The sequence below is a fragment of the Penaeus monodon genome, chromosome 34, assembly GCF_015228065.2.
Source record: "Penaeus monodon isolate SGIC_2016 chromosome 34, NSTDA_Pmon_1, whole genome shotgun sequence".
Taxonomy (NCBI): domain Eukaryota; kingdom Metazoa; phylum Arthropoda; class Malacostraca; order Decapoda; family Penaeidae; genus Penaeus; species Penaeus monodon.
Genome location: NC_051419.1, coordinates 6,204,420 through 6,204,650, shown reverse-complemented (window position 1 = coordinate 6,204,650; position 231 = coordinate 6,204,420). Strand labels below are relative to the sequence as shown.

Below are 231 nucleotides of genomic sequence, written 5' to 3'. Positions count from 1 at the left end.
TTTCTCGTGTTTGGTTCTTGCATTACTGTTTGTTAGTCATTGTTGTTACTCGTACACAAACCAACGTTTATATTCCTTTTATATCAATGTGTAATTATTTGCCTACTCCTGACTATGAGGAAGTGACGAAAGAAGAAAATCAACCGTTTAATTATTCTGTGTAGAGTAGCAGCACCTAACATATCTATTTAATAACTATGCTCGTAATCCATATTCTATTTTCGTTATACT

At 32.5% G+C, this 231-nt stretch overlaps 1 protein-coding gene across 1 annotated transcript in view; it reads right to left on the bottom strand.

Annotated features, from left to right (window-relative positions):
• The window catches only part of LOC119594546 (calcium-activated chloride channel regulator 4A-like), a gene marked incomplete in the record, with an annotated part of 22,624 nt that overhangs the window by 3,338 nt on the left and 19,055 nt on the right, over positions 1–231 (bottom strand).